Here is a 27,627-nt window from a genome sequence, read left to right on the forward strand (position 1 = left end):
AAGTCCACTTGCTTAATTAGCTACAACTCCACCTAAATGTACTGTCAATCAGCCAATTTTTCTCTACTCTGTATACAATGAGCTGAAGAAATCCCTTGTCAAATGCTTACCTGGAATCAACATAAACCTCTCCTAAGACATTCTCATGATCTAAAAGCTGTCTCACTTTGCAAAAGTAGAAAATAAGTTTTGCTACATATTATTCCTTCTCAATAATGCCATATCCTTTCTCTGTGCCTTAAAATGCCCTAATTGTTTACAGGAAGCCCAGAAAATTGCTGTTTTTATTTATTGTTTTATTATTAATTTTCCTATTTTAGAAAATGATTATATTTTTGTATCTCCTAGTAAGAGAACTTTAGTAATCATATTTGCAACTTATAAAAATGGATATATAATTTTCTGGTACTAAATTTTTTAATGTGGTTAAAATATCTAGGGGCTTTTCTAATATCAGTTAAGATTATTTTTAAAATGTGGAGTTGACAAAAACTTATCACACATTTTATTCTCACAATAATATTTTACTTCAATATTAGAGAGAAAAAAATAAACCAGTTAATAACAAAAAAACTGACTTGTTGGGCCAGAGTATTGTACTGATCTTTAGACTGAAAACCATTAAAATTTTATTCTGTTCTAAACATAGTGCATACTGATTATCTGCACTTAAATGCTGCTTAAGAAAAAAGTCTCTTTTTGAGAGATATGGCAGGGGAAGGCATTTTTAAAGTGTGATGAAAGGAACAGAACCTTATTTGCAAGCAGACTTTCTCTGATTAACCTTGAAGCATGGGAAACACAAACTACTATATTTACCACTATTTCACATTAAAATTTATTTTCTCGCATCTCTATCTTCTTAGAGTATGATGCTATTGTATTCATTTCTCTTTGCGTTTAAAAAAAATTTATGTTGTCTCTTAATGTCTATCACTGCTTCATCTACTTACATGTATCCAACATAGTGCCATATGAAAAGTAGATATAATATTCACAGAATGAGCAAGGGACTCTTAATTTAATATTATCTTTTATCCAGGCAGTGGTTGGTCTAGAACAAAGGCAAATAACATTACCATTTGATTGAATTTATCTACCTAAGAACTATGGCATATGAATAAAAACATCGTTTAAAATAATTGCTGCTTTCTTATGATTTATAAGCGAGTCCTACAGGAGTCCTTAAAACAGAGTGGCTTTTAACTATGCTAGTTTTTGGTTAGTAGAGAATTCCTTCTAAGCAGTAACCATTTGTGTCTTTTGAAGGGCCAATCACAACCTCTGATCATCAACCGTGATGTAACAAACACACAGAAAATTGCATGTTTAGTTCCCAATAAATGAAAGTAGTGGTGATGTAGTATATTTTAATATATCTATATCCATATCCATTTGTTTATTTGCTATCTAAAAATTATCTGATATTTACATGCATTTTCAGGTGGGTTTACATTTTTGTCTCTGTTTTACAAAAATATTTGGAGCTTTTATTCACAGATTTCTTAGGATAATAGTAACATTCTTAAGAATTTAGTATTTGAATTAAAAATGTTTATTAATACTTTATCTAATTTCAAGGCATTATACTATAACAGATGCCTACACCATTTATTTTTTTATTTTTTTATTTGTTCTTTTGTCTTTTGCCAATGTATTTCACTTCTGCATTTTTATTCTCAACTTTTATCTTGCTTGCTTCACAATTCTGTTTGACATCGAGTAAAATATCCGCCTCCAGGCCTCTTTTCCTTGCCAACTTTTATTACAATTACACATATTATGAGCATTTCATTCATGGTGATCATCTTACCAAAACCACTGTACCGTGAAGTTCTCATCTCTTCTGCTTAGTGTCAAATTTAGCTCACCTTTTCAAAGTTCCATATTTCTCCTCAAACTTACAATCTCATGTAGATTTGTTTTTAACTTTTGAGTTGTGCTTTCTTCATCTAATTTAGCAATTCATCCAAATTAGTTTATAAGCCATGTATTTAAATGTAATATCTATAACTCTCCCCATTATTTAGAAGGCCTTTTAGTGCATTATTTAATATATCATAGTATCCCAGTTTGAAATTACTATACATATTGCTGTTAACTACTGATTTATAGCTGAAAAAAAATTGCTCATCTGACCACATCCTTGCTGTTATATTTCTATGTACAAAGTATAATTTATATGTTTGCTACCTTTCCTTTTCATCTGTCAAATAATAAACATGAATGAATAGTCTATTTAAAGTAGACAAATAGATTAATCTATGGCTTTGGAATGTTTTTAACCTATACATATTTCAAAATTCTTGAAGACACTCAGAATTTTTTAAATAGCTTGGATAGTATTTGAATGTCATTAAAGTTCATTAAATTTCACTAAGCGCTATGCTATGACATGTTCACCTATTTCAATTTAGAGCATAAACTGATTATAGTAATGGCATATAGGGATATGCCAGGTATGTTTTGATATCCAGCTTTTATAGATGTTCATATTAGCCACAATAAGGCGCTGTCATCATGATCCAAGGGCATAATGGAAATCAGTTTCTGACAGAGCATATATTGTCCTTGAAAACTGAACTGACAAAGTGAGGAGTCCAACAATACTTCCAATGGTGAAGAATAGATCAAGGATATTCCTACAGGTCTAGGAATGATGAAAACTATTGCGACTTCAATATCATTGCCTTTCTAATATTTTTGCCTTAGTATCCAAGAAGGTAAAATATTTTCAATATTTATTTATGTATATGTAATATATCATATATCTCATAACACAAGAATAATTAGAACAAACACAAGTAACTCATTGAAGAGATGTAGAATAAATTTTTTCCTGAAAAAAAAAGCTAAGTTGAATTTGTGATTCTGATTAGCTTACTGTATGTTTGACTCAAGCTTTTATGCAGAAAGTGTGAACTTATCAATTTTATGCTAAATGTGTTAATAGGCTGGCTTTGATTTATTTAGTTTCTTCTGTTCACCATCATATTTGTCAACTATTCATCTCCTCCAATAAATTGTAACCATAGACAAATTGAATTAATTTTGTACAAACTTTGCCTGAATAAAACACATCTTTTCTCATTTCTAAAAAATATGTTCATTAAATGCAGAACTTTCAATTTGTGCTTAGACTGCAAATGATTTCTTTTCCAAGTCCACTTGTAGCAGGAAGTTGAAAGATCAATAATATATTTGTTTTAAAAAATAATTGAATATCAATCATCTGCATTCAATTTTGCATGGTCATTATGCTTTCCTTACTATACCAAATAATAGCTTTTTTTTTCTTTTACAGATGAGTCTCTATATAATTATACTGAATATAGCTATATCTTAACATTTTTATGTTAACTACATTGCAAATTGAAAAATTTTTAACCTGGGCTAACATGGTAATAACCCTAAAGTAAAAGTCATTCCCAAAAGCTGTTCCAGACACACAACAGCAATGAAGAAATGCAGCAAAATGACTCTGATATACTGACAACTGCTATATGTCCTTCCACTCTGAATTAGTGGTCGTTGACGTTTCAAAAATGTATGTTTGGTGAAAATTTTTGAACTGTACATAAGAATGCTGAGTTTTCTAAGCCCTGAAGGAAAACCTTTTCTTTTGCATCTCAGTCGTGTAAGAGTTAATTCTGTTTCCTACAAGGATGTAATCTGTAAGTTAGGTCTGGAAGGCTGCAAAGGCAACCTGGACTTGAAGTAACACTTCTGTTGTCAAGGGTTACTGATGGGGGAAGGGAAGGAGCTGTAAAGGAAGGAGTTATGGAAATGAAGAAAGATTGTAGCACATACTACATAAATTCAAATGCTATACATGTATTTGGAATAAGATTTCAGTTCTGTTGTATTTTTGCACTTTGATTTTTCATTTATTTACTTTACACATGGCTGGTGAATTTAAGAGTTGGTTGCTACTGACCTTATTCAGTGTATCACTTTCTAATATCATTGAACTGTAAATTATAGACATAATCATTTTATAATTAAATTTACGTTACTACTTACATCTAAAACATAATAAAATGATGTTATTTATTAGGTTATAATGCCAATAAATACCTTAGATGGAACTTGGCAGAATCTGTCATTTTAGTTTGACATGAGGATTTCTCTTTTTACAATATTAAATGTCAGAGAAATGCATGCTTCAGGGCTTTAAATTCATATATATTAAGATTCAACTATTAATATTCTAATTTTTAAGATAGTTAGCTTTAATGATGATGTAGTGAAGTGTTTTTGCAATGTTACAATATTTCATTTTGCCAGTCACCACAGGCCTGCCTCACTTTAAATCTCCTCTGCCAATTTGCATTACTAATAGGCTTGCAAAGATAGAAACTGTAAAAAGAAAATGTGGCAATTAATAGTGAATGTTTGACATATTGTGACATTATCAATATCTTTAAGTTGATTTATATTTTCTGTCAATATTCACAAATAAAATATCTTAGTTTCTTGGTTCTGCAAAATAAAAATGATACCCATGACATTGTCATTGATGGCATTTTTTTTCAGCAGCATTTAAAAAAAAAAATCCCATGTTTTATAATCAGTATACACGTATTTTAGCTTCTACCATTTTAACCTATTTATTTTATTTAGAATCGCCATACATTTTCAAGAATAAAATTAGATGCTATTTTATTTGAGTGAAGTGCATAAGTATCTGACTATATAAATATTCCCTGGATTTATATGGGAATGATGCATAACAGAGAGCAAAACGAGGGTTTTCCTGCCCAAAGTATCTCTTCAGGAAAAAAAAAAAAAAAATGTGTTTTGTTTTGTTTTGTTTTTCTTTTTAAAAGCCTTTGTATTTTCAAAGCCACTCCACACAGACAATTAAAAGCAAATATGAAATGATAGATCACATGACGGGAGTTGAAATGTGAGGGTTTTTCCCTCGGTTAAACATCGCAGCAGGCTTTACTATAGGAGAGGTAACGAATCAATTAAATCCATTTCGCCCTCCGCGCGCCCCCAGAGCTGCGTGCGTGGTGTTGCTGTGTAGTTTGAGGCTGAGCAGTAGGACCCAGGGGCCTCGGCAGCTACCAATAGTAGCGCGCATTTGGACCTATTTGCATGCAATGCCGTCTGCTCTGCGCATTAATAGTAATACAGATAACGGGTTTCAAAGAATTCTCTACTGAAGAAGGATTGGATTTTTCCAGGGTGCTGCTACTGAGAAGAAACCCGACTGCACTCTCCCTCCGGTCGTTCCCCGATCTGACGTTCGTAAGTCTCAGCTTTTGCTTGATTTAAACTCGGGAAGGTCTCCGTGCAGAGCAAAGTTGGAGGGCTGCTCCTGCACGACGGAGCCACCAGATTTCTGAACACAGTCTTATCGAAGGGTAAGTGTCTCAAATGATTGTAAAGGAAGTGAGAGGCAGCTTTAGAATCGTGGGAAGGGATGCGTTTGGTTTTATAACGGTGGCGGTGGGAGGGCAGAATGGGTGCGGAAAGGACTCTGCAGTTTGTCCAGAAATTGTGACTGGGGCACCCGAGTGTTTTGGGGTAGAATCAAAAACCTTCAGGCTAAATCGGAAATTGCAGCCCCTGTGCTCGGGCAGGATTCAACAAGTTTCCCTGCAGGAATGCGACATTTATTTCATTGGAAGTTGTGTTGTGTCCGTTCTGGGTGAGCTGAGCCTGCTTTACAAAGAAGTTTCGGGATCTGCGTCTGTTGTGTATGGCTGGGTTAACCCTCTTCGAGGAGGTTACGTGGCACATTTGGGCTTCCTGGGGGAAAACAGAACTGCATCTTAGGATGCTCTGAGCGTCGGCGGCCTGCTAGGCTGGGGCTGGGCAACTTTACGGTGTAATCTCAGTGTCTCTCACCGCACCGTGGTTCACGATGTGGACTAAGGCTCAGAAACCTGCAGTTCCGAGGCCATTTGAGCTTCCAAACTTTGAAAGCATTCTCCCAGGAGGAGGATACGAACGGGCCTTTGAAAGGAAGCATTGCTAGATGAATTTTGGTAAACTCTTAGTGATATGCAGGCAGTGAGGTTTTTCAAGACCTGCGCTCCAACGTGAAGCTTTTTTGCTTGGAAATGTAGTGCTGAGGGGGAGAAGGTGTAGTGGTGATGTGGAGACAAGGGGGACTTTATATGAGGAAGAGAAGGAGGGAGAGAGACGATAGATGAATGAACAAGGTGCGTCCCATCATTCACACACACACACACACACACACACACAAAACACGCGTGGGACGTGCCAGGAAGCGCTCCAGTTGGTGGCGTTCAGCTGGGAAAGGTAATGCAGGGAGGTCCAGGCGCCTCTGCGTTATTGATGAAGCGCTGTGCCCTTTTGAGGTCTCTTCTCCCTTTTTCTCCTGCCCCCTCTTATCTCCCCGCTCTTCCCTCCTGGAGCTACCGGGTTAGGGAGGGCGAGGCGGCGAGCACGGCTCAGCTCCGCAGCGCTGCGGACACAATGGGGAGAGGTAGAGCCGTGCGGGCGGGCAGAGCCGGGAGCTTGGCATGGCAATCTCACTGTCTCATCCCCGACTGCCGCTCGTCCCCGGGCTGCAGCGCTGCGGAGTCCGCTTGAGCTCCGCGTCCCCGCGCCAGGAGATGAGGGAGAGCCTCGTGGAGGACCGGCACACCTGGCTGCAGAGGTCCCGGGTTATCCTTCTAGGGAGACAGGTGAGATAGGCAGGCAGGATCCCGAGACATCCCATTCCAGCTGCTACCGTTACCTGAAAATCCCTAGGGTGTTCCCCAAGCGTCCTAGAGGACCTGCACCCCAAAGGGAAAAAGGGACGAAGAGGAAAGAAGGGAAATGCTGGTAAGACTGCAAGAGGAGCAAGGTAGCAAGTGATGTGGGCCAATTCTGGTCGTAGGCCAGGGTTTGCTAGGCTCTTTTAAGTAGGCTGCTTTAGCTGCGGCTTTGAAATGCGCTTCCTGCCCTCTCTGCGGCACCGCGGGGTAGGCTTCCAGACGCAGGCGAGCACTGGAGACGCCTTCTATAGATGAAGGAAGGAGAAGGCAGGACAGGGGGCTTCATTTCACAGTGTCATTTAACCCTGACCTCAACACCTCCCACCCTTTCACGCTCTCACCGGGGAGTGCCCTGACCTTGCAAACTCCTCTGGGTCATCTGTCCTGTTTCTTTTAAGTGATTTTTATCAGGCTGTGTGTTTGTTACAATGACATGTTAAGAAATGGTTTATGTATTTCCAAGTATTGGTGGGAGATTGTTTAATTTGGAGGTGGATTGTCATCCCTCGCTGAGGAAGGGGCGTTGGTGCAGGTCCACTTGGGGATGCTGGCTGCTTCCAGGAGACCTTTCAGAGGAAACAGTCTTCTGAGCACAGAGGGAAGACGGTATCATTGTGATCTTTCCCCACTTTCCATTGTGGTGGTTTGGGAACTAGGATGTAATATTAAACAAAATACTTTGAGAATCCACTCATCTGTTAGGAGGCCAACTAGAAGCTAGGCTTTCAGGTCCAAACTTGGGTGCTCCTCAGACCTATTATTTAGAGAGATTCAGTTTGCCATCCTAAGCGCACCTTTTCTGTTTCTTGAGGAGGCACAGCTCTTTTGGAAGCATTACGGAAGGTGTGCAGCATGTTGATTTTATTAAAGGGGACAATTAAAGGGTGGGTGGGTGTTCATCAAACTCCTCCTTTTCCTCCTCCAAAGGGGAAAAATACACTAAAATATCAACAGCAGCAGCGTAGAACAAATAAATATCCAATTGGTAAGAGGACTTTGTTTTCCAGGACTCTATCTTTCTCCCCCAGGAGGGGAGGGCAAAGCTGAGGAGTAAGTAAGGAGCTGAAGGCATTCACCTCATATCGTTGCCGTGGATTTGGGACTTCCTTTAACCTTTCTCCACTTATCTTTCTGCTCCGTGCGTCTTCCAATTTAGCCCTGTGTGATCTGCAGAACTGAAGCACAATGACACAGCTGCAGATCCCTGGTGGAAGCTTGCTCTAGCAAACAGCTGTTAATCACATCTCTGCTATATTTTCCCACTTACTTCCTTTTACTTCTCTTCTCTTACCCTGTCCTTGAACCAGTGTTACATCTTCCAGGCTGTATCCTGTGAAAGGTTAGTGATTTCCAGTGACATAGCACTGTGCACAGTGTGGGAGGAGGGCAGATACTCAACAACTGCCTAGGGAGTCTCATAGGCTTAAAGCTGGCTTTCTCTTACCCTATGCTGCACAAAAATAAAGAAAAATATCCTAACATCTCCCCCACAGAGTTATATTGGTCGGTATAATTGTCTTTTATTTTAATGATATTAGTAGAATCAATTTCAATATAAAATAACATTGGTCAGAGATGAAAGGGAACCTATCCACTTGCCTGCAAGCATTTGGAAACCAGTGTTGTACTCAGCTGTGAAGTCTCCCTTTTGACATCAATCTATACTTGATACATTAGGAGCTATTTTTATTTCAGCAAGATTTAATATGCTACTTTCATTAAAAACTGATCAACTCAAGACACTGCAGAGATGTGAATTTTAAAAGAAAAAAAGCAAGGCAGCAAAGAAAGCCCTTGGCAGCTTGATGAATGAGCAGGTGTAATGCACCATTTGAAATGTAACTTAAGATGAGTTTCCCTCCAATTCACTAGAGAACAAGCACCTCCTTATCGCCCAGAAAACTCAACTGATTTCTCTCTCTCTGAGATCTGTGAGTTCAGAAACAAAAACATGATGGCATACAGTAGGCTAGTACAATGACACGGTCACATAATCATTTATCTCTCTACACTTGCTGTTGAAGTGAGTGAGCAATATTAGTGCTTATGAGTTCAACGTTTATACCAATAACATATTAGTAGTATATGGGCCAGCCAATTCTTTCAATCCCATAGGAAATGGAGGTCCTAGAAGAGTAACACACTTATCCAAGGCCATCTAGGAGGAAGCTGTAGACTCAGTGTTAGGCGCCCTACCTGCAATAGATATTTCACTCAATCCTCACATCACGCTTTTGAAGCAAGGCTTTATTAGATTTATTTAACATATGAAGAGACTGAAGCTCAGAGAGGTGAAGCAAAATATGCAAAGCTATTCACCAAATCCGGGGCAGATCCACGAGTATAAATAAGTACTTGCTCACCACAGCATACCTGCTGTCCCAGGATTCCATGGACCTGTGTTTCCCTAAAAATAATAAACAGTTTTATTATTTTTTGAATTTAGTTTCAACATTCATAATATTCCAATCTCATTAATATCCTTTTCACATCCAAACCATTCTTTGTGTTTCCCCAGACCAATCTTCTATAAACAATGACTCTCCAAGGATATCAGACAATGAGTAAGTGTCTTAGTAAGAATAGTCCCACCTCTAACCACCAACCCCAGGGAAATTTGCACAAATTTTGCCAAAGAGTTGGGGAAGAATCCATCATGTCATTCTCATAAAGAAACTGTTTACCTTCACCTTCACATTTCTATTCATATGGCTTCTCTGATCTGAAAGTTTCTCCTTTTTAATTAGCCAAACCCTACTCATTTTTCTATGGTGGTTCATCTACTTCCTCCATCAGGAATTTTCTCTGCGTATTCCAACCCTCATAGTTCTTATACATCTCTGAATTTCCAATCAATTATAACTTCTGTCATTTAATTTGGTCTTTATTTGGAGGTTAAGAGGAGTAAGCTAGCATCGCTTGAGGATTCACTCTATATTATATCATTTTACACAAATTATCTGTCAAATAAAATTTCCTACTTGTTCACTATATTTCTGCATTTAATCCTTATTGTCTTCTCAGTCTCTTCAATCACCCCAGATGCTATGATGCATTTCTAGAATTTCAATAATGAAATCCAAATGTTGTGTCTCTAGTCCATGCATTGCCACATGTCTATTTCCAAAGGTCTATTGACATCTCCACCTAGAGATGTATTCCTTTAAATATTTTAAAGGAAAATATAGTAAAGAAAATTGTTCAAAGCCACATGCATCATTCTTCCTGCTCTTCTAGTAGGATTTCCAAGTCATAATTAACCATCATGCATTCAGACAAATTCACCTTTGACATCTTTCTCTGCCTCATCCACTATATTCAAGAAATAATAATAATAATAATAATAATAATAATAATAAAACATGCCCTGTGAATTTTGGTTTTCTTGAGCTTAGCTTCTTTTTCTCACAACAGACAGTCCTCCAATTCCTACTTTTACTTCTTGGGATCATCCGTTTAAGCTATTCCCTACATTCTTGCCCCCTTTGAATTCACATACATCGTGTCTGCCAGAGTTTTCTTTCTGGAGCATAAATAATGAAGTCCAAATTCCTTATCACGTCATTCAAGGTGCTCTGTCATTTGGACCCAGAGTTCCTCTCTTCATTCTTCAGCTTTATTAATTGCCATAAAAATTTACTTGCATTTTCTCCAATATTCAATATTTCATTTCTCTTTGCTTTGTTTATGTTAGAACTTCTATCTAGAATGTTTCTCACTTTTTTGATATTTGGTTGATTTTTTATTTTTAAGATTTTTATTAAAATATACCTAGCATACAATATTATATGAGTTTCAGGGGTACAACATAGTTATTCAGCGTTTATATATCTAAAGAAGTGATCATCATGATAAGTCCAACAACCATCTGATATCATATTGATATCAATATTATTTATTATATTCCCTTGCTGTGCATTACATCCCCATGACTTACTTGTTTTATACCTAGAAATTCACCTTTCCCTCCTTTGTTTTATTTTTCAATTACAGTTAACAGTCAATATTATTTTATATTAATTTCAGGTGTACAGCATTGTGGTTAGACATTTATATCATTTAAGAAATGATCACCTGACTAGTCTAGTACCCACCTGGCACTATACATAGTTATTACTATATTATTGAGTATATTCCTTACACTTTACATCCCCATGACTATTTTATAACTACAAATTTGTACTTCTTAATCCATCATCTTTTTCATCTTACCCCCAACCCCTCCATTTATGACCCCAACAAATTTAGTACCCATCTGACACCATACATAGTTATTACAATATTATTGACTATAACCCTTATGCTTACCCTACATCCCCATAACTACTTTGTAACAACCAATTTGTACTTTTTAGTCTCTTCCCATTTTTTTTCACCCACACCCCCAACCCCCTTCCCATCTGGCAACCATCAAAATGTTCTCTGTATCTATGAGTTTGTTTCTGATTTGTTTGTTTGTTTATTTTGCTCTTTAGATTCCACATGTAAGTGACATCATATTGTATCTATCTTTCTCTGACATAGTCCACTCAGCACAATACCCTTCAGGTCCATCCATGCCACCGCAGGTAGCAAGAACCCATTCTCTTCTATGGCTGAGTAATATTCCATTGTATATATGTACCACCTACTCTTTATCCCTTCATCCATTGACAGGCACCCAGGCTGCCTCCACATCTTGGTTATTGTAAACATTGCTGCAATTAACATATGGATGCACATGTCCCCTCAAAGTAGCATTTTGGGTTTCTTCGGATACATGCCCAGTAGTGGGATTACTGGATCCTTCTTTGTCTCTTCTCATAGCCTTTGCTTTAAAGTCTATTTTGCCTGGTATAAGTATCTGCTACCCTAGATTTTTATGATTTATTTTGTTTTTTCATTTCCATTTTCATGAAATAACTTTTTTCATTCCTTGACTTTCCAACTGTGCGTGTCTTTCAATCCAAAGTGAGTCTCTTGTAGGTAGCATATGCAAGGGTCTCATTTTCTTACCCATTCAGCCCTCCTATGTCTTTTGAGTGTTTAATCCATTTACATTGAAAGTAATTATTGATAGATATGTAGCTATTTCCATTTTATTATTAATAATTTTGAACTTTTTTTCCCCATCTTAAAGAAGTCCCTCTTGCCTCCATTTCATTTAGTTCTTTTTCTGGAGTTTTCTCCTGTTCTTTTATTTGGGGCATATTTCTTTGTTTCCTCATTTTGGCTGCCTCCCTGTGTTTTTTGTTCGTTTTTTTTTTTTGTTCGTTTGACGAGCCAGAGATTACCTGGTAGGAGCTATAAAGTCATCCATGGTTGGTCGCTGCCTGTGCTAAACCTGGAGGCTCATGGGAGAAGCCACGCTGCAAACTGAGGACACCCGCCACCCAGTACCCAGCCTGGAGTAACTCTGCAAAATACCAGGACACCTCGAGGCCTGCTACCACCTGCCGTTCCCTTAAGGTTCAGCCACTGACAGAACCTTGTGTGGTACTCTAGTTGGGTGAGGCAGCGTCTACAGTAGGAAGTGTTGTGGTCACCAGGTTAATGTAGACTCTGTTTTGGTGCCGGTACTGAGCCTAGAGCTACTCAGGAAAAGTCTCAGAGCACACCGAGGCCAGTTGCCACCCACCTGGTGTCTGTCAGAATTCAATAGTTTTCAAAAGAAGAGAACAATGCATGCAGGGCTGGCTGTTCTCAGAAAAAGTGCCTCTGACATTGGGAGAGTTGGGTGGGGTTGGTCTTAGTGAGTCAACAGGGCAGAGTTGCGAGGCTCACCAGGCCAATCAGATTAAGATTTGGCCATATGCATAGGAGGCGGACTCAACACATTAAAGATGGTACCCCCCTGCCAGCTGCATGGGAGGAGGACCGCCTCACAGGGAAAATGGCAGCTGTTCTCCAGCCCTTGATTCGAAGCCACACACCTCAGTCTGCTCCCATATGCCTCTGATGCCCCCCACATTAGTCACTGTCCCTACGCTGGAGAACAAGGTGAGTACCCGTGAGTGAGCAAGTCTGTATGCAGACCCTTTAAGAGGATGTATGGGTTTCCCACAGCCTCCTGGTCTCCTCAAAATGGTCAGAATCCCCACTGCTTTTCACAGCCAGATGTTGTAGGGTACTCCTCTTCCCAGCACTGGTACTCCAGGCCTGGAGTGGGGCTGGGGTCCTTCACTCCTCTGCGAGTGGGGGGAAAACTCCACAGCAGAGATATCCCAATTTTCATCTTCCACAAGGAGAAGTGGAACCAGCCCATTCTGCATCTCTGCCCCTCCTACCAGTCTTGACGTGGCTTCTTCTTCATATCCTTAGTTACAGAACTTCTGTTCAGTTAGACTTCAAATGGTTCTTTAGGTTGCATGTTCTATAACTTAGTTGTAATTTTAATGTGTTCATGGAAGGAAGCATGCACAGCGTTTATCTCCTCTGCCACTTGTGTTTCCTGTTCATCCTTCACTGATCTTTGAAAGCACAAACAGGTGTTACCTCTTCTGTGAAGGCCTTTATGTTAAGCAAATATATTTAAATATGTCTCTTTCTTATCCTTTCTTAATAAAATCTCTGAAATTCCTTTGACTTTATTTATTTCTATCATGATACTGTGAATTCCTTGAAGCAGTATTTCTCAAACTTTGGCCATCGAACATGGAAACTTCTGAATCAAATAAATAAATAAATAAATAAATAAATAAATAAATAAATAACACTTAAAATTCCTCTCCCTGGACCCTACCTCCACCAGTTAAATACATTAAAATATGGGGAGGTGGGAATTTGGAATCCGCATTTTACCAAGAATTCCCAGTGTAATCAAGTTTTTGGAGTCTATGACAACAGTTTCTCCCAAACTGAGCCAGGCCAACATGGAGCTTAATTTGGCAGTTTAGGGGAAGAACAATTAGTATAGCTTCTTTGATCTTACTTAAAACTATGAGCCTGTCTTCCTGGATTACTCTGCTTCAAATAAAACTTTCATTTCAGAGTATAGTGAGTTAAATCACGATTCATTTCTACTGAGGCAAGAGAGATCCACATCAGAAAGCCACATTTGTCAAGAGCAGAATTTCAATTATCACATAGAAAATGGCGTTTAGAGTTGAGGTGCTGCTGTTCTTGAATCTCTTAATGACTCTGACTTTTTAATATTATGATGTTTGTTTGGCAGACAGAAAACATAGTGAAATAAATGTCTGTAAATTACCACCCAGATTAAGTAAGAACATATGCCTATGAAGCAAAATTGAAGCCCTTATTATACTCTTCCAGATTGCATCTACCTCCAAGAGGTAACCAGTATTATAAATTTGCAGTTATTTTTCCGGTGAATTTCCTCTTGATTTTACCATGTACACATACACCCCTCAATCATATGTAGTACTGTATTAAATGACTATACTATTTTTATAAATTGTAACATACCATGTGCATCCTTGGGAATATTGTTTTTTGTGATTTATTCAAGTTGATGCAGAAAGATTTACTTTGTTCCTTTTCATTGCTATATAGTATTCGATTATATAAATCTACTACAATTTATTTTTTCCTCTCATAAATAGGCATTTCCAATTTTTCCTTATATTAAACATGTAGCAATCATCTTTTTTTTTTTTTTTTATATACATCACTGCACATATTCAATCCTGTTTTAGATATACGTCTAGGAGTGAAATTGATTGATTACGTAGAATTTACTTTTTTTTGCTTTTTTCAGATATTGCCCAAACACGGTGTTTATAGCATTTATAGTTTCCAAGCACATTAGTGAGAGCTACCATTCTATCCAACCATATCAACATTTAATATTGTCACGTTATTTTACCATTTGAATGGTTTTAGGTTCTCTTTTCTGATTATATGTGCAATGAGCATCTGTTCATTGAGAATTCAGGTTTCCTCTACTGTGAATTGCTTAGACATATATTTTACCTACTTTTCTACTAAGATGTTTATATTTTTGTTATAGATTTATAGAAGTCCTTTATATATTCTATATTCTAATTCATTCTTAGTATATATATTGTCAATATTTTTCCACAAGTTGTATCTTTTCTTTTTCCTTTTCTGTTATCAGTGTCTTTTACTGTAATAAAATTTATATTGTGTTTCATTAAAAGTAATATAATTTTTTCATTATGGCTTGTCCTTTTTTTTTTACCTTGTTTTAGAAACTATTCCCTATGGTGAAGTCATAAAATATTCTTATATATTTGATCTGTCTGGGATTGATTTTAGTTTTCATGTGCTCAGAAATGTGACTGTCACATATAAATGTTCCGTATGTGGGTGGATTTTGTTTGTTTGTTTATTTTTTGTTTTTTTGCTTATGATATAACTTGGCATCTCTCCTCATTTGAGGCATGTTTTTCTGGTTGTTGTGTGCCAGGTTGGAATGTGGACCATCATTTCATCAAACCATCACAATGTTAATGAACCAGAGTGAAAAGCATCAATTAAGATTGCAACCAATAAAGCTTATATTCAACTGAATTAAAGACCAGTGCTTTTTATGACAAACTGTAAAATCTTGTTAAATGGTATGTGAATTGTTCAAATGTAGTGAGTCCTTAGCAATGCCTAGCATCATTTACTTTAGTTTTAGTTCTTCATAGAGAATATTAGTGAATATCCCAAAAGTACAATTTCTTGTTTTATAGGATTTTAGCAAGGGTCAACCTTAGAAATGAACTTTAATAGATCAAAAGAAGTATCATGACTCACTCTAGGAGTGAAGCATGACTGACCATTTCCCAGGTGAATTATCACCCTCAGGCAGAACAACATTTTAGTATAACCACCAATTACTTCTGATCAGAGTATAACTCTTAAATAAGCACTTTAAGATATTAATCCAATCACAAAGAGAAGTTTAGTGAAGAAATTGTGCAGAACCCTGTAAATATTATATTAAACTTACCTTGGGATGAGTAACTAGGTGGATTGTAAAGCAGCCTCACTCACTCATGTGCAGTCATAGAGAGTTTCTGTAAAACTTTGCTTTTTATTCTATAATGAACAACAAAATACTAAACAGCCATGGTTTGTGCTAAAGCAAGTCTTGGGTTTTTTAAATATTAGGTATTAATTTAAAGGTGTTTACGAATGCCCTGGTTTAGTTAATGAGGGAATATTATATTTATAAGCTTCCTTGATAAAAGGTAAGTTTAAAAAAAAAAAACCTCTACACCAAATACAAATTATACCCAGTCCGTTAATTTCTATTCCTTACAATTAATGCTTTTTGTCATAACTCTAGTCAAGAAAATTAACTATTTTAGGAACTGAACAAACTCAAATAAGTAGAATCATACAGTATTTATCTGTCTTTGTTTGACTGATATCACTTAAAATAATGTTTTCAATGTTTATCCATGTTGTAGCATATATCAGAATTTCATTCCTTTTTAGGGCTGAATAATATTCAATTGTAGATATATAACACATGTTTTTATCCATTTATTTGTCAGTGGAAATTTGCGTTGTTTCTACCTTTTGGCGATTGTGAAAATTGCTGCTGTAAACGTGGAATAAAAATATCTATTCTAATCTCTGCTTTCAGTTATTTTGGGTATAAACCTAGAAGTTCAATTGCTGAATCGCATGGAATTCTGTTTAGTTTTTTGAGGAACCACATATTGTTTTCCATAGGGACCGTACCATTTTACATTCCCACCATCAAAAACAGTTCCAACTTGTTCACATCCCTGCTGACACACTTTTTTCTTTTTTTCTTTTTTGTAATAGCCATCATTAATGGGTATTAATATTGATATAAAATTAAATTTGAACAGGAGGGAGTGAATTTACCTTCTCATGTGAAGGAATCCAAATCTTAAGGTATGGAATTGTTCCTGCTGGTTCAATCTTATTTCTTATATGCCTATGTCTTAAAAGATGATATTTGCTTTGCTGCCAGCTCAGGCAAACTAGTTTTGGATATATATATATATATATATATATATATATATATATATATACACACACATATATATGTATATATATGTATACATACATGTATATATATATATACACATGTACATATATATCCAAAACATACATATATACATATATATATCCAAAACTATATATGTATATCCAAAACTATATATGTATATATATATGTGTGTGTGTATATATATATATATATATATATATATATATATATATATATATATATGGAATTTACCAAAAATAAAGTTTAACCCTCCTTTTGGCTTCTTTGCTGCTTCATATTGTCATTATCTCCTGGGTCATACTGAGATTGCTTCTTTCTAGGAAAAGCTAAAATTTGTAAAATTGTAAAATTATCCTTACCAATATGATTATGAGTATAATCCAACTCAGTAGAAGCTTTTTATTGAAAATCAAATATTATTAGCATCTCCTGTATAATTCTTTCCTTCCTTCATTCATTCATTCACTCATGCGTTCCAAATTTTACAGTGAGTTTATTCTTTCCCAAACTGTCCAACAGAAGTTTTGGTGATATGGATATATTAAATATCTGCAATATTCAATATGTTAGCTACTAACCTCAAGTGCCTATTGACTATGTCAAATGTGACTATTTAAATTGAAAGTTAACATAGTTAAACATAAATGTAATTAACCATTCCGTGCCTCTGTCACCCTAGCTACATTGTAAGTGTTCAGTAGACACATGCAGCTAATGGTTAGACTATTAGACAGTACAGATTTATTAGGCAGTTCATCCTCTTTGTCCTAGTTAATGCATGTATGGTCAATAAAGCGACACATAAATATTGCTTATACTAAAGTGTATTATAGTCACACTGAAATACAAATGAAAGAGAGATGTGCTTTTTAGGGAAACATTAGAAAATGCTTCAAAAAGGAGGTAACAATTAAGTTATATCTTGAAGGATGATTATGACCTCATTAGATAGAGAAGGCTATTTTAAGGAGATAAAAAGACAAAGTGGTGTATTGAGGGACAGTAAGGTGTGTCTTGTATTTAGAGAGACACTGTGCATAGGGGAGAAGTGAGAGAAATGGAAAGGAGTTAGAAGAGTAGTCCAGAATCTGAGTATGAAAGAAAGTGTGCTGAATAATTCAGACTTGAAGTCATATAAAGAGGCGACAACAACATGAATAGGTAAGTGTAGGTACACCATGAGTTTGTTCTTTCCTAAAATTGTTCCTTTTCTTGACTAGAGTTATGACAAAAAAGCATTAATTGTAAGGAATAGAAAACGGACTGGGTGTTGGGGCTGATGCAAAGTGGCCAACGATGTAATGCCTTAGCCACCTGCACTTGCAAACTGCCAGATCAAAGACTAATATGATCAAATGGGATTACTCCAGTGACACAAATGTATGCAGATACGGTGGATTGCACCTGCTCCTTTGCTGACTCCTTGGGAGACAGGACGTGTACAGGAAGCATCTTGTGGTGACGGTTAGGACACTCATTGCTCTCGGTGCTGCAAATAAAGAAGCAATAGTTCCACCCTGCCCTTTCACGTTTTCTTTTCTTAGTATAATGATTCACCATCTGATAATATTGCTTCAATCAATCCTCTTATACTAGTACCATTAAATTTTCTTGGTAGGTAGGACTTGGCATCTTATGGATAATTAATTCTTCATGGATGGTGAGCTATCATACTTAAAAAGTGCCTTGAAATGTACTGACCCTTTGTACATTACACAAAGATAAGGCTATTCATGTGCCATGCAAAGGGCATGAGCTGTGAATTGTTTTGTCCAGGAGGGTAATACATTGGGGTTTCTTGGTCACGTTCCTTTGCCTGATGATGTTGGTTGCAAGTGTTTTTCCACTGAATTAAACTCAGCTTCATAAGCTCAGAGCATGGAAAGGATATGCTAATTTTATTAGTTTATTAGAATAATATTCCAAATAGACAAGTTAATTAATCACTTTCATTCTGAGTATTTTGAGATAATTTTGGGGTATTATAAAAAAACTTATTACAATGGTATGATATGAGGGAATGAGGACTTGGGCAGGTAAAATATTAAGAAAGAATTTGCTTGTTTGTACTTTTTTCTAGAATTATGGTTATAGTTTATATGTTAGTGAATATATACTTTATTTTGCTTTAGTTGCAACTGCTCAAGTAGCAAACAAATGTTTTCGTCAGAAAGCTGTAAAGGTTTGCCTATCCTCTGCAGTCCAGGCACTTTATTTATTTATCAAGTTATTGAGTTATCATTTTTTTGAGATATGATTGGCGTATCACAATATGTAAGTTTAAGGTGCACAAAATGTTGATGCAAAACTTTTATATACTACAGAACAATTACCACTGTATCATTAGTTAACACCTTCATCACGTCACATAATAACCATTTCTTTTTTGTGGTGAGAACGGCTAAGGTTTACTCTCTTAGCAAGTCTCACGCATGTAACACCATATTATTATCTGTAAGCGCCATGCTGTATGTGAGATCCCCACCAGGCACTTTATTTCATCTTTCCTTCTTTCAGTTTCATCGTTTCTCTATTAAGTCCTTCACTGTTGCCGAGAGGCGGGAAAACGTAAAAGAGAGAACATAAAGAAGACATGAGGCTACGTGCAACTGAGATGCTCTTGAGTTCACAGCGTCTTCCCACTGGTTCCTATAACTGTTCCTGGACTTACTTGGACATTCTTGTCTTCCATTACTTACTCGCCCAGAATGAGCAGGGTCTCTGACTCAAACAAGTCACAGTTTACTTCAGTCATGGGTTAAATACCAAAGTGTAAGGCAGGATGCTATACAGTGCACGCATCAAAGTGAATGCAAATGATTTCCACCCTCAGTCAATTCAGGTTATAACATGGAATGGCTCCAGCCTCACAGCATCAGTGGGGCTCCCTCTCGGCTTCCCTTTCCCTTGTACCATTATATGTAACACTTGTTCACACACTCCCATCTCAGAAAAGTCACTGTTTCTTCTCTTCTGAGACAACCCTTCCCATTGGGGCCATACCTCCTCAATGTTCCTCTGTATGTCTTCTAGCTTTTCATGAACTGGCTCCTTTATTTATTTTTTCAATTATCTCCCCTCTAGAAAAAAGTCCTTCAAAGTTCCCATAATTTTTCTTTCCCCTCAAGATACCCTCTTGAATCCTCTGCCCCCCTTATTATTTGTAAACATTAAACTTCTTGAAATAGCATCCTTCACTTGCCTTCCCTTGGCTGTCTAATTCTTCATTCTTCAACCAGTGATAGATTGGTACAGCCCCAATCTGATCAAATTTAGATTCCACAGAATTAAAATTTGCCAAATCAATGGCCAAGATTCAGACTTCATCCTACTTCAAATTTTTTGTGACATTTGAAATTTATCTAATAAATTCCAAGACACCGTTCTCCACACTCTCCTTTCTCCTTTGCTTCCTCCTCCTCCTCTACCAGTCTCTTACATGTTGGTTATTTCCCAGATTCTGCTCATAGAGCTTCTCTCTCTCTTTCTCTCTCTCTATCTATCTCTTTTTTTTTTCTTTTTTTTTTTTTTTTGTATTTTTCCTCTGCGATCTTGTCTTCTATGACTTCAACCTTCATCTAATGGAGAAAAAAATGATGTGCCAATAATAATAGTTGATAATGATACTTATAGAAAATATTTATCGATATTTACTCAGCGTTGTGAGAAGCACCTTCACACTTTTTTGTTGCTGTTGCACATAATCCTTCAAATCAGTGCGTAGACAATATCACCACTGTCTTGCCGATAAGGAATCTGTGGCTTTCATGTGCAAGGTTTCATGGCTAATGGGCAGAGTTTCAATTTAAATACTGTTCAGTTTGACTTCAGAGTCCAGGCACTTAACATTAAAAGACCTCATGCAAATATTTTCCTTGTGGGCAGAAGTTCTTAATTTGGCTGCATATTGGAATCACATGGAGAGGTGTTGTGTTTTTTTGTTTGTTTGGTTGTTTGTTTGTTGTTTTTATTGTTGTTTTGTTTTTTTAATCCCTGTGTCCAACCAGTGCCCCAAATCACTTGTCAGAATCACAGGGATGTGAAACGGGACTTGATTGTTTTTCAAATTTTAGTTTAAGTGATTATAATGGGCTGCAAAGATGAGAACCACTGCTCTATAGTAAATATTTTCATGATAATAAAGTATATGTGTATTTCTCCAGCACAGATCTCCTTCCTCAGCTTTAAACTTTCATTGTCCAGGGTTTATCTCTTCATTTATCTGTCCTCCCTCCCACCCACCATGGGATTGCTCATATTCCAAAATGAACTCTTCATCGTTTGATCATGACTCAAATAGCTGTCTTCTAGATCATCAATATTCAGTCCTTCCTACCTCCCACTGCCCCAGGTCTTCAAAGTGAAGCATATGAAACAGCTTCTCAATTTGAGACTTCCCTCACTCCTTGCATTTGGAAATCTCTCTTTCCCTTTTTAATTGCATCTCAGAAATGTCTTTCCAATTTTCCCTCTCTGGTGAGCACTAAAACAATTACCTATATTGCAAAATGAGTTATTGTAGTCATATAATTTTTGACATGGTGCAGTTTCCTAATACTGCAATGTTACAGTAGCCCCACCACCATAATGCAGATAATTTAAGAAAAGAGAAAAGACCTGGAAAGAAATGTAGGGCTTTGCCATTTGGTAACATATCTATTATTTCAAACTAAAATTTTGAAATAAAACCAATTATATTTAAACAAGATAATTTAAACATACATGCAGATCCATACTGATAATTCTATAATCAATCTCTTTCATCTGCTATGAGGTAATAAAATTGTGTTTTTAAGGATATAATTGCGAGTTATTTAAAAAATATTTGTAACAATATATCGCAAGTTTCCCTTTTGTTCACTACTGCTTCAGAAGCTCTGAATCTGATTACTCAAAATAGAATTTCGCTAAACGCATGACTCACTGTCAGACAGCTAATTGATACTTGAATTCCTTTTAACATAATCTGAAGACTATTTAAAATTTTACCACCTTTTGTTTATTTGAAATAATTTATAGATGTATTTTCTTTTCAAAATTGAAAGTACTAATATGCTCGAAATGGTGTATAGCAGGTCCCCAAATAACATCATTTCATTCAAAGTTGGTTTGTCATAATGTTGATAAAATTCTGTGGGAACTTGGGTCTTGTTTATATCAAATAGCCTATTGTAAAATTAGCTTTGTAATACATCCTTTTATTTATTATTGTAGAACCTATCAACAACATTAATTGAGGACTTACTGTAGTTTTCATCGTTATTGAACAATAAATATTTTATGAGCATTCACAAACCCAAGTAATAAAGTAAAAGAAAATATGAGGACAATTTTTCCAAACACATTACCAATAATTTTACTTATTCATATGTTACCTTACACTGGAATTTTCATATTATGTCCTCTTTTTTCTTATTATTTATCTTTACAATGATGTTACCTGATCATTTCTCATTTACTCTGTCTTCAGTTTTTGTTCCATCATTTGCCATGTATTTCCTCTAAATGGTAGATTTTGTTTTCCTGAAGCATATTTCATATTGGTCTTGCACATTTCTCAAGTATTAGTCCCATCTGACACTCAGTTTCGTTTTATCACTCTCAGTTTTTCTTGGATGCCTTTTTGATGGTAAGACGATGATAAATACATAGACTGTCCCATCTGTAATTGTGAAAAACATCACACTTAGAGGAATTTTGATTTCTGATTCTAACTTGGTCCCGTCTTTCTGTCATAATAGATGTACCATCAATTTTTACTTTCTTTTCCCTGAGATTTGTTTCCCCAGTTTCTTCCTTCGGTTACATGTTTTTACTTTTGCGTAGAAGTATAATTTGTTTACATGTAGGCAAATCATATAGTTCTCTCTATAAAGATATGTTTTAATTTCTTTAAGCTCACGAATGTAGTGTTTTTAAATCTGTATGTGCATATTTGCACATATACATACATACAGAATCCCTTTATTTCCATTTCCATACCCTCCTAGTAGTCCCAATATCCTATATAAGCCCAGATAAACATATTTTCCAAATAAATGAAAATAAAGGACTGAATGCTCTAAAACTCTTTGAGGGCATTGTGTTTCTAGCTCACATCCTCCCTAATAAAACACTGATATTTAGAAATACATATGCAAGAGAAAAGTACTGCGTTTTTAAAAAAGAAAACCCGATTTGTGGAATGAAAGTGAGTTTATATTTCTTACTTAGATCTGTATGATTTATGGGCTGACATAACCTCTTTGTATAAAGAAGATTATATAGAATATGTAACTTAGAAATTAAATAACAATTTAAGCCCAACCTTCTCATTTAGAAGAGTATAACTTTGGACTGAAATACTTACTGCTTTGCATAAAGAAAATAATATTGAAGTAATACATGAATTAGAAATTACCTAATTTATGCTAAAATTCTGTATAATCTTCAACCAAGTGTTTTGCAAATATAAACTATCACTGCAACAAATGTGTGTTTATTGAAATTAATACTTTACGCTGTCTTTGCTTTTAAAAGCTGGGCTCTACTATGGGTTCAATCATGTTTTTGAGATTTTTTTGTGTGGTTATAAAACATGAAAATAAAGCAAAAAATTAGGCTTAAAATCCCAAAACATTAAAGGTGGAAGAGAATCTGGATGTGTTCCTAATACTAATACTTTACATATGAGAAACTAGAGGCACAGAAATGAAAAGTGACATTAAAAGAGGAAAATTGATGTAGAAATTGAGCTAATATAAGCATAAATGCATATTATAAATTGATGATTGAAATGATGTTTGTTTTGAAAATGCCTTCTATAAACATGTGTTAGAAGTAGATGTTGGAAGAATTCCAAATTAGAACATGGATTATAAAAATTTATGTTTGAAGTAGTAAAGCTGTAAAGTGGCCAGAAATTGATGAATAGAATGCTTTTATCACAACTTAGTTATTCGTATCTTCCTATCTCAGTGAGCCATCTTAAATAACAGTCTATTTCTTTCTTTCCAAAAATTAATGTAGATTTGTATAATCTTTTATCTCCAAAATGTCAGTAATTTTAAGGATTAAAGAGAATATGTTAATCACATTTACATTATGTACCATTTCATTTCTGGATGAATGGATGGATGGCTGGATAGATGGAAAGAATAGATCTGAAAAATGTTCTGAAAAGTTAGTTTATGATCAACTCTACAAAGGATGAATGCAACCAAATGTCCCACTTTCTTTAGAAACAGTGGAAAATTATATGGATTGACTTGATTATTTACTTCCCATTTTATACTTCATTATAAAGTTCCAAAGTGTATTTCACTTTTGTATTCTGTTGCGAGTGCATCCATAAAAAAACAAAAAAGCAAACCTGAAGCACTTTAGAGTATTACACCTTTATGTGAATTATAGCTATATGAAGAACATCTAATCAGTATGTGAAGAAAACATGGATTTACAATCAGAAACATTTTTAAGAGGAAAAAATATAGATGAAAAAAAAAGATAATATGCTGTCTTGGCTTAACTGTAAGCCAATTATATATACGCATACCTGGGAGATACTGAGGGTTAAGTTCCAGACCACCACAAATATCAAAATAAAGAAAGTCAAACAAGTGTTTTGGTTTTTAGTGCATATAAAATGCTTATGTTTATACTAACTGTAGTTTATTAAGTGTGCAATGGTGTTATGTCTAAAGAATATTGGGCATAATTTAATTAAAAATATTTAATTGTTTAAAAATGCTCACCATCATCTGAACCTTCAGCAAGTTGTAAAGTTTCTGCTGGTTAGGGTTTTGCCTCGATGTTGATGGCTGCTGTCTGATCAGGGTGGTGGTTGCTGAAGGCTCTCGCAGTTGTGGCAATTTCTTAAAATAAGACAACAATGAAATTTGCCACATTAATTGAATATAGCATTTGCTGCTGCTTGAGAGCATTTTATCAACAGTAGAACTTCTTTCAAAATTGGAGTCAATCCTTTAAAACTCTGCTGCTGCTTTATCACCTAAGTTTATGTAATATTCTGGGGTGTTTTGTTGTTGTTGTTGTTGTGTGTGTGTGTTTGTGTGTGTGTGTGGTCATTTCAGCAATCTTCACAGCATCTTCACCAGAAGTAGATTCCATCTCAAGAAACAACGTTCTTTGCTCATCCATAAAGAGCAACTCCTCATCCATTAAAATTTTATTATATGATTGTAACAATTTAGTTACCGTTTCAGGCTCTACTTCTAATTCTAGTTCTCTGGCTATTTCCATCACATCTGCAGTTACTTCCTCCACTGAAATCTTGAACTCCTCAAAGTCATCTATGAGAGTTGGAATCAAACTCTTGCAAACCCCTTTTAATGTTAATATTTTGACCTCTTTCTGTATATCACAAATGTTTTTAAAGGCATCTAGAGTGGTGAATTCTTTCCAGAAGGTTTTCAACTTACTATGCCCAGATCCGTCAGAGGAATCACTACCTCTGGCAGCTATAGCCTTATGAAATATATTTCTTAAATAAGACTTAAAAATTGAAATTACTCTTTGATCCATGGGCTGAAGAATGGATGTTGTGTAGCAGACATGAAAACAACATGAATATCATACATTTCCATCAGAGCTCTTGGATGATCAGGTGCATTGTCAATGAGCAGTAATATTTTGAAAGAAATTTGTTTTTTCTGAGTAGTAGTCTCAACATGGGTTTAAAATATTCAGCAAACTTTGTTGTATACAGATGTGGTGTCATCCAGGCTTTGTTGTTCCATTTATAGAGCACAGACAGAGTATATTTAGCATAATTCATAAGAGCCCTAGGAATTTCAGAACAGTAAATAAGCACTGGCTTCAACTTAAAGAAACCAGCTGCATTAGCCCCTAATTAGAGAATCAGCCTGTCCTTAGAAGCTTTGAAGTCACTACTGACTTCTCTCTAGCTATGAAAGTCCTAGATGGCATTTTCTTCCAGTATAAGGCTTTGTCTACAGTGAAAGTCTGTTTAGTGTAGCCACCTTCATTAATTCTCTTAGCTAGGTCTTCTGGATAACTCGTTGCCGTTTCTACATTAGCACTTTCTGCATCATTGCACTCTTATGTTATGGAGATGGCTTCTTTCTTTAAACACCATGACCCAAATTCTGCTAGCTTCAAACATTTATTCTGCGCTTTTCTCACCTCTCCTTCCTCCACTCAGCCTTCATAGAATTGAAGAACGCTGGGACCTTGCTCTGGATTAGGCTTTGGTTTAAGAGAATGTTGGCGGCTGGTTTGATTTTCTATCCAGACCACTAAAACTTTAAATCGGCAATACGGCTGTTTCACTTTTTTATCATGTGCGTGTTCACTGGAGTAGCACTTTCAATTTCCTTCAAGATTTTTTTTCTCCTTGCATTCACAACTTTGCTGACTATTTGGCTCAAGAGGCTTAGCTTTTGGCCTGTCTCGGCTTTCTACATGGCTTCCTCTCTAAGCACAATCATTTCTAGTTTTTGATCGAAAGTGAGAGGCTCTTCCCTTCACTTGAACACTTAGAGTCCATTGTAGGGTTCTTAATTGGCCTGATTTTAATATTGTGTCTCAGGGAATAAGGAGGCCTGAGGAAAGGGAGAGAGATGGGGGATTGACCAGTCAGTAGAGCAGTCAGAATAACACAATTATCCATTAGTTTTGCTGTCTTATATGGTCTTGGTTTGTGTCACCTCAAAACAATTATAATAGTAAAATCATAGATCACTATAACAAATACAATAATAAAGAAAAAGTTTGAAATATTGTGAGAATTACCAAAATGTGATACTGAGACAGAAAATGATCAAATGCTGTTGGAAAAAAAATAATGCCAACAGACTCGTTTGATGCAGAGTTGACACCTTCAATTTGTAAAAACAAAACAAAACAAAACAAAACAAAAAACCACAATATCTGCCAAGTGCAATAAAGTGAAGCACAATAAAAAGAAGTATGCCTGTACATATGTAGTTGTATTTGTCCTTAATGGACTAATTTATTTCCTTACAATTGTAATGATACTCTAATTAACTATACTTAAGTATTACGTTCATAAAGCAGAAAGCACTTGGAATTTGTCAAATCTTTGCTGTTTTGTGGAAGGGTTTTTATGTGGTTACCTTATTTAGTCTTTCCCCAAGCTTGTAGAATTGACCTAATTTACACTCAACTTGAAATATCAAGAAACAAAGGCTTAAAAACACAATGTGTAAGAAACATAGGTAGGCTTTGATACTACCTCTGTCTGGCTCCCAATTCTCTATGACAGATTGCCTTTATATTACATCCATTGGCTGTGAACAACACTCCTTATAGACTGCTGTCAGTCAGTGACAATTGCTATAAAAACTGAAGAATTGCATTAACATATTTAGCCTGTTTTAAAAAAATGCTAGAACCAGATTTTTTTTCCAGAGTTGCTGAGAATAATGTACATTAACAAATTTTAAGATTTTTTTTTCTTTTTTTTTTTAAAAAAGAACACCTTATAAGCAGTATTCTATTTAGGAGTTACTATCTCATAGAAACCAATACTGTGATTGAAGAATTTAGTCTCAGAATATTCCAGGAGAGAGCGGTGAACAATCAATGACTGTGTGGTTATAAGTTCCTTCTCTGTGACTGACTGGTTAGGAAAATGGAAATAAGCTATATTTAAAGAAAACACACACACACACACACACACACACACACACAAAGCTCTGAATGCTTGCAGGGCCACCTTTTATCCTTCCAAAACATAAGACACTTAATTAGCATCCCTCTGGCTGAAATAGAAGTCTTGAATAGGAACAATAATTGGATACAATTTATATCCTGGATTATAGAAATATGGGCATTTATGGCATTCATGCTGGAGGAGGGGAAATATATATATACATACATATGTATATATGTATGTATATATATATATACACACACAATATGTGTGTGTGTGTATTCAAGAATGATATATCTTTCTTGTTCATC

The 27,627-nt window shown here is 35.8% G+C and overlaps 1 protein-coding gene and 2 pseudogenes across 3 annotated transcripts in view; 2 read left to right on the top strand and 1 right to left on the bottom strand.

Annotated features, from left to right (window-relative positions):
* Positions 1 to 5,354, top strand: part of LOC109457250 (elongation factor 1-gamma) — a 151,191-nt pseudogene extending 145,837 nt beyond the window's left edge. Inside the window, exon 4 of the transcript XR_012493962.1 lies at positions 5,174 to 5,354. The product of XR_012493962.1 is annotated as an elongation factor 1-gamma (transcript). The remainder of the gene's footprint in view (positions 1 to 5,173) is intronic.
* ROBO1 (roundabout guidance receptor 1) overlaps positions 5,108 to 27,627 on the top strand; it is a 1,112,802-nt gene continuing 1,090,282 nt past the window's right edge. The window contains exon 1 of one of the 2 annotated variants that reach the window (XM_019750008.2): positions 5,108 to 5,372. The gene's annotated coding sequence lies outside the window, so the exon portion shown is untranslated. The remainder of the gene's footprint in view (positions 5,373 to 27,627) is intronic. The other variant, XM_074333367.1, reaches the window with a different exon arrangement.
* LOC109457251 (tigger transposable element-derived protein 1) lies at positions 6,307 to 26,188 on the bottom strand (annotated as a pseudogene).

This window comes from Rhinolophus sinicus, linkage group LG01 (genome assembly GCF_036562045.2).
Source record: "Rhinolophus sinicus isolate RSC01 linkage group LG01, ASM3656204v1, whole genome shotgun sequence".
Taxonomy (NCBI): domain Eukaryota; kingdom Metazoa; phylum Chordata; class Mammalia; order Chiroptera; family Rhinolophidae; genus Rhinolophus; species Rhinolophus sinicus.